The sequence below is a fragment of the Limulus polyphemus genome, unplaced genomic scaffold (genome assembly GCF_000517525.1).
Source record: "Limulus polyphemus unplaced genomic scaffold, Limulus_polyphemus-2.1.2 Scaffold525, whole genome shotgun sequence".
Lineage (NCBI taxonomy): Eukaryota > Metazoa > Arthropoda > Merostomata > Xiphosura > Limulidae > Limulus > Limulus polyphemus.
Window position 1 is genome coordinate 427,908 of NW_013666135.1, and position 7,326 is coordinate 435,233.

At 31.3% G+C, this 7,326-nt stretch overlaps 1 protein-coding gene across 3 annotated transcripts in view; it reads left to right on the forward strand.

Annotated features, from left to right (window-relative positions):
* The first annotated feature begins 226 nt into the window (after positions 1-226).
* Positions 227-7,326, forward strand: part of LOC106458870 (NEDD4-like E3 ubiquitin-protein ligase WWP1) — a 79,808-nt gene continuing 72,708 nt past the window's right edge. Inside the window, exons 1-4 of one of the 3 annotated variants that reach the window (XM_022385221.1) lie at positions 585-665; positions 1,967-2,047; positions 2,168-2,194; positions 4,575-4,652. The gene's annotated coding sequence lies outside the window, so the exon portion shown is untranslated. Of the gene's footprint in view, positions 246-584; positions 666-1,966; positions 2,048-2,167; positions 2,195-4,574; positions 4,653-7,326 lie in introns of those variants that run through there. The other 2 variants (XM_022385220.1, XM_022385219.1) reach the window with 2 other exon arrangements.

The following is a 7,326-nucleotide window of genomic DNA, read 5'->3' on the forward strand; positions in this document are numbered from 1 at the left end:
AAATTTCGTCGGAACGAAGTTACGGAAAATTAATTAACACACGGAGACGTAACAATATACTTAAAGAGTCTGGGATAAGGGGAAGAGGGCTGATCAGTAAAAATTATGTAATGAATAATTGATGTTAAACGGGGTGAGGTGGGGTCAAAAAGAAAAAAAATGCATTACGGACTTTTTGAACGATCCATTACACCCCAGTATTCTCGAGTAAAGGCGATACCTTCAGCAGAATTGCGATGGCACAGGTAATTGACAACTTATTTACTTTTTTATTGTCACCGAACTCCCTAAGAGTGGCCAAAAACTGGCATTGGGACTATTGACTAGTAGCCTCTCCGCTAGGCACTAATTTACGAATACCACACATAACCATGTGTAAATTTGCGAGAATACAACAAACAACAACATTAAACAAATGCAATTTTTGGGGCTTTGTGACAATAATATATTTGTGAATTGTTAATATGTTTGAGTAAAAGCTAAAATTAACGTTCATTTAAATTGGGGTAGAGCGATTTTATTATTATAACTTATAAGAGTAAATTGTAATGGTGATTTAGTTCGACGTTAGGTGTTTACTCCTATTTTTTATCGGTTTAAAAGATAAGCGATGGTACCGTTAATCGCGACAGGTGCAGAGTTTTGGAAATTATTTTGAATTAAAGGTAGTATAACAAATTATAACAACATTATTATTTATTTAGAATTTGTCAATTCAAATTAAAAACGAGCTCATTTAAGAAAAAATAAAGTTTTGAAACTGTTAAAAGTCGTTTAAATTTAATATTTAGTCCAGTCAGTGTAGTAAACTAAATGTAAGCAAAGAAGTGTTAAATTCATGCTTTATTAATTTATATTAGTATTACTACTTCTAGTTCTAGTGTTACTTTAGTAGTGGTACAAACTTAGTGTAAGTAGTCTTACTAAGTAATAGTGATACTTGTGTTCGAATTTTGAATCGATAAATTATACTTAAAAGTTTGAACGAACGACAGTGTTAAAGTCTTAAACTGAGGAGCTAATTATTGCTTTATAAATACGGTATCAACATTTACTGATGCAATTACTGTAGTGTAAATCATTAAATGATAAAACGTACATTACGGGAAAATTTGTGTGTAACTGTAAAGTGTAACTTGGTGTAATGACCTGTGCTGCACACTCCCAAGTCAGCTGTATGGTAATAGTAATACTGTAGAGTTTTAAACCAAACTTTTAAAGTTAAACATACTACTGTTCAAGATAAGTTACTTTGTATGTCTTTGTGACTGTTTCTATTCTGCAATAAAGATTCATGAATATTGTTTATTTTTATTAGTCATCAGTTATCTTCTGAGATTTTCTTCATCCTGCATGTTTTTTATTTTTTAAATTCAAGTACAGGTAAACTTTAGGTGTATGTAAAGTGTAATGTAATACAGTGTCCAAAATGTTAAGATAAAGGTTGTTGCCCTAATTATTAAATATAAAATGTAGATAATAATATAAACTTAAATAAGGAACCTATAGAATTGTATAAGCCCATTATAAGTTATTAAACAGAGGAACAGCATCAGAGCTCTTACTTTAGAGTTAGAATATTTTCAGTCTGGTTGACAAATGAAAAACATTAAAAATCATTTTGTGAATAACTTGCCATATAAAACTTTCATTGCAAAATTTAATCTATTGGGTGTCTTGCTATTTGGATTGTGCATTTGTTTGAATGTTAGCTAAGTAATATAATGTCCAAAATAAATAGCAAGGTACCACATATGATTTTGCTTCACTAATTGTGTTTTTCAGGTTTTTGCAGTCTGTAGAAAATTTGATACATGCATTATCAGTATTGGGCATGTTGTAGCTATCAGATATGTTGTATTATTTTTTTGCATTTCATTTGCACTATATATTTTTGATTAGTTTTTCATGGAGTTATAATATTGATATAAGACTAGAGCTTTGAGTTATTTTTTGTTTTTTACAGATTTGATATCAGAATGTTTTCAGTGCTAAATCAAATAACAGTTTTGTGTGGTATCACCAGCTGATGAGGAATTTTGTTCAGGTAATAAGTTTTATTTAGAAACTTTTTTTTCCCCATAATGTGGTACTTACAGTGCAGATTTAGAAAGTGTTTATTTGTTAACACTGTTTTCTTTTTTTTTTCACCATTTGTCAACTGAAGATGACTAGGAGAAAAAAAAAAGACTAGGTAATTGGCTAAGATTAATTTCCATTTACAGCTTTGCCTAGCAAAATTAGTATTCAGTTGTTATTTAAGCCTGGTTCTTGTGTATTCCAATGTCCATACATAACTTATTTATATTATGAGGTTTAACTTTATTTGCATCCATTCTTAAGTTGGTTAGGAAAGAGTTCAATATTTTATTCATTTAAAAGTTTTGAGATAGCTTCACTGGGTAATGAAAAAACCTTATTATAAATGTACGACATTTCGACAAGATTTTGTCATCCTTAGGTACCTGAGGATGACAAAATCTTGTCAAAATGTTGTATATTTATAATAAAGTTTTTACATTACCCAGTCAAGCCATCTCAAAACTTGTATGATCTAAAAGGTGGGTTCCTTGTAATCAAATTTTATTAATTTTATATCCACTTTGTTGGTTTGATTCTTGCTTATTGCCACTCTTAAAATGAGTAGAGGGTTTTCAAAGTGTTTTTTAATTGTGTATTTTACTTTTTGATATTTGTTCTTTGAATGTAAATGTTTTTTTTATAGTCCCTTAGGTTACCACACAGTTAGTTAATAGCCAAATGTCAATAAGTCAATATGTATTTTGACGAGGAAACTTAGGGTTGGGAAAAGTCTGGTTGCAATTAAAAGGAATGTAATGTTAAAATAATTGCACTGTAAATAATTTATTAAAAACCGGGTCCAGCCCTAAAAAGGCTACATGTTTTGGTGTTTTATGCCACCATCCACAGGAATATGTTAAATTTCAATCACAACTTATATAACCACATCATTAATTTGCATATTTTAAGTGCTATTTAGGCTTAAACATACCAGAGAGTATATAAAACATATGTCCAGTACTTCATTTCTTCTGACATGGAAGGACCTGTTTGTTCAATACAATAGTTTTTTACAAATATTTAGTTCACATTTAAGTTCCACCTGATTTATCAGTTTAACTTTTTTCCACTCTATAATAAGATGTACTTGCCATATATTCTGCTAAGGCCAAATCATTTACTTTATATTTTTCTGCCACATTTTTATGTTCTTTGATCCTAACTTTCTGTACACCTTCTGACAGTTTCTGTTATTTATTAGAAAGCAAAGCTGGCTCCCCCCCAAAAAAAGGCCCATGATTATTTTTAATTTACCTTAGTTATGAATATAAATCTGGAAAAGATTGATTTACAAAGTTCAGTATTTTTGATGCTCATATAATACCTAACCAAGACTGAAAAAGAAACAATAAACACAAGGCATTGCTGGGTATGTTAATTTCTAATTTTGTAATAACAGGTAAGAACATGTATTTTTTGTTTTAACTTTTTCTATTAATATGTTCTACATAATGTATTGAATGCTTCTATGCACTAAAGCATGTTCATATAGAAGTGTGCAGCATTTATTTTGTATACATTCAAAATTATTTCATTGAAAAGTTTTGTTCTCTGTGAAATAAGAAGAAACAGAGTTTATTCAGATATAATGTTTGAAGTCTGATTTCCAATGAGATTCATTTCAAATATTTTTGCTATTACTTTTAGCCTTTGTTTTTTGTTTAATTGACTTTCATTTCTTCCTCCTTTACAGTCTACATTTTGCAATTTTTTAACCATGTGTGAGATTTTTGACATTTTGTGGCTCATGCCCTTGTATGTTAAAATTAGGCTAATTGGCATTATACATGTTCAGTTTTTGCTTATGTTAATATTTTCTCTCGGCTCTTCAATAAACAACACTCCTGAGGATGACATTGTAACGTCAAAACATGTAGAGTCGTCAACTTTTTAAAAAGAAGGCCATAGATAGGCCTAAATAAAATGTTTTTAATTGTGTACCAGTTTAACGTTGAATATTATTTATGATTTTAACTTTATACACAAGTGCCAAAATACTATAATAACACATTTTATTTTGGAAAATATTCATGGACTTTAAATATGCCATTTTGTTTGGCCAACAAGACATACTTATGGGACAGCTAGCTTTTCTGTTTCCTAAGAATTTGTATTTTTCATTCACAAGGAAACCTTTTGTTCTTAAAGAGTATATCATTTTTCTGTGTTCCAAAGAAAATCACTAAATCTTTTTGTTCATGATTTAAAGATGTGTATGTCTTTTTTTTTTTATGTTGTCGAAGAGAAAGTCTTATGTTTTCAAGAAGTCGCATATTTTTTTTTGTATTTTTTCAAAGTCCTCCTATTTTATCTCTCCCCTTATTACATTAACATCCAGTCTGTGAGTTAATCAAACCAGATTTGGAATATTAAGTGGGCTACAGAGGGGTATCAGAGTTTCCAGTATTCAAGTTAGAGTAAAAAAAAGTATTATGTTTATTGGAAAAGAGCTCAATTTGTTAATCTCAAAAATAATACTCGTATCTCACTAGTGTTTAGCCACGACTATGCGGACTTTAGGGGATTGGCTGGATAGTGTTCTTCTTGCACAAAATAGTAGGAGTGTTCAGGTAAGTACCTTGCTTACCTACCTTACAATGATAAATTAGCTTTGTTGACCCTTTCTTGGCCATTTGTGTTGACAGCATTCATGAGAACAAGGAGATATAACAGTTTTATAGTGCTGAGGAACCAAATCTTGTATTGTGCAACATGTGTGGGCACTATTGAGTTTTGTGTGAGATTTTGAGTTAAAATACCTATTTAGAATTGAAAAAAGAGAGTACTTGAAAACTGTTTGGGAATCAACTCAAACTTCCCCCATGCACACACAAACACACACACACACACAAACAAGTCTCCCTGACACCCAGATTGGGTGTTAGAGTAAAAAATAACTTTGCTTCCTGAACCCACCTCTTTGTCACCCCATCGCCACCACCACCCATTACCAATTTTTCTTTTAGTTATAGTGCTGTAGGATTGTTTTTATCTATTCTACCATCTTATTTCAGACCACTAATGTATAATAAACAAACAATTTTGTAATAGTTTAATTGAAAGACTTAGTTTTCTCAAACATGGATATCTTTTTGATTGTGTAAATAAATGTACATTCTTCAAAACAATTAAATTTTCTGCTAGTATTGGCAAAGAAGAAAAAAATTGTGTACCAGTTATCTTATAAGTGAAGTATTTTAAAGAACAGAGATATTAATTGACATTTTCAAGCGTAGAAATAATTTACAAAATTGTATAACATAATATGTGAATAGCAAGCGACAGATTTCCTGAAAGAGTAAATCAGATAGGTCCACTACATAATAGGATATTGGGCAAGCTATATTGCAAAGTAATATTAATTTTTACTGGAACTAGCAGAGTTTGTGCTAAGATATAAATGGACTGGACATGATGTGTAATTTATGATAAAACAATCTTTATTCTTACAACACAAAGTAGCAGTGTGTGTAGGTAACCTTTTTGAATGACACTTGTCTTTACTGGAGAGTTAGATTGTTCAGGCTGGTTATACTCCCTCAAGACTTGTTTTGAAGCTGATTTACTCACTCAATATGATGTTTCAGACTGACTAACTCTCATGTTATTCATTTAATTTGGTAACATCAGACTTGACCATAGTGACTAGTGCTACCTATGCCATTGGTAATTCTCATTCAAGCATAAGGTAGATTGTAACCTTGACAGCCACCTGACCTACCATTGGAGGGCACTGCTGTCAACCTTCATGTACAAGGTATAACTTTACTGCCAAACCCCCTTCCACCACGGACAGACCAGGTGTCCTCTCCATGATATGATTGAAAACAAAAGGCAGCTAAAACAAAATCAACTTAATGACTTTCTTGATTACCTGTTATGTGAAAAGTGCAAATACACCTGAATAAACAAAAAATTTTGAAAAACAATAATAAAACGAGAAGGTAGAAAATGCATGGTTTGCCTGTATATCTCACTTTTTCTCTCTTCTTTACCTTAGGCTTGTTTTCAAGTTGTCAATCTTAAATTTTAAAACGAATCAGATATACAAACTTGTTTATCAAGGAGTATTATAGCATTCTTTTGCCCTATAATCATAGAGTGATATTGATTTTCCTTATAATGGTTGCTTAGATATGCTGAATAACAGGATATTTGACAAAATATTTATTACAAAATAATATAGTAGTTCTCTGAAACTGAGTGTATGAGAATGAAATAAAGAGACTGGATACAATGTTTAAACTTGGAAATGGTCAAAATTATGTAATTATTGCACAAAGGATCAGACCGCTACAAAATAATTAATGCCAAACTCTCCGAAAAACTTAAAAGGTTAATTAAGAATAGTTAGCATTACAGGTTAAATAATTTTGTTTTGAGTTTACTTAATAATTAAGTATTTATTTTATTTTTCATTCTCAAGTATGCCTGTGGCATTGTTAGTCAATATCATTGAAATGTAAGGGAGGTTATAACCTCATGGCATCACCAGATCTACTATTGGAGGACTCTGCTGTCAACTTGTGTACTTGAGAATGATCGCAGCAGTGATCGAAATGTTGTGCTTGTTCTAAAAATAAATTTTACAAGCTGTAACTTGAAAAAAAAAAGACTTGCTGTCAACATTCTTGCTCAATGTACAGCCTTACCTCCACATGGGTGGACCAGGTGTTGCCTGAAGAGAATGACAAAGCCAGAACGAATGCAACTTAATGTCTTTCTTGACATACATTATGCAAAAAGTGAACATAATGACTGAAAGATTTTGAACAGTACTATCTAAAAATACAAAAGTAGAAATGCATATGTTTATATACCCCCCCCCACACACACACACTTGAAGCTTGTCCTCAAGCTGACAGTTAAACAGTTAATTTTAACTTAAACATTTGTATGCAACCCTTTAGCAAAAATTACACACCAAAATACCCTTCAGTGTAGATCAGGGGTCACCAAACTTTTTTCACAGTGGGCCAGATAACTGAGAGAATGATGAGCACAGGCCGCATAACCATTTTGTTCAATACAATACAGTGAATACACAAAAAATAAAGACAACAAACATGTTTATTTACCAAAAAGTTATCAAAGAAGGCGACGTTAGCAATAAGATAGTTATATCACACCCAGTGTGCACAATATCCGAATCTCACAAACTAAGCAGCAAAAAAGGTTTGTGAGATTTGTGAAACTGGTTGTTTAGCTTTTGAGATATCATCAATATTTGCTTTGGAATTGATG